The sequence below is a fragment of the Hemicordylus capensis genome, chromosome 6 (assembly GCF_027244095.1).
Source record: "Hemicordylus capensis ecotype Gifberg chromosome 6, rHemCap1.1.pri, whole genome shotgun sequence".
NCBI lineage: Eukaryota > Metazoa > Chordata > Lepidosauria > Squamata > Cordylidae > Hemicordylus > Hemicordylus capensis.
Genome location: NC_069662.1, coordinates 18,412,700 through 18,412,916, shown reverse-complemented (window position 1 = coordinate 18,412,916; position 217 = coordinate 18,412,700).

Here is a 217-nt window from a genome sequence, read left to right as displayed (position 1 = left end):
GAGGAGCTAAGGGGCCAGGGTGGGTGGAGTTTAGCACACCCTTCTCCACCAATCAGCAGCCCGAAAGCGTGAGATTTGCAAACACTGCCCCCCCATCCTTCTTGTTCTGTCATGTGCGCCTGCCATGGGGCAGGTGGGGCTCTGACCTAGATTTGGCCAATGGCAGCAGAGGGGATGGGAGGAGCCTGACCCAGTTTTGGCCAATGGGGAGGCGGCA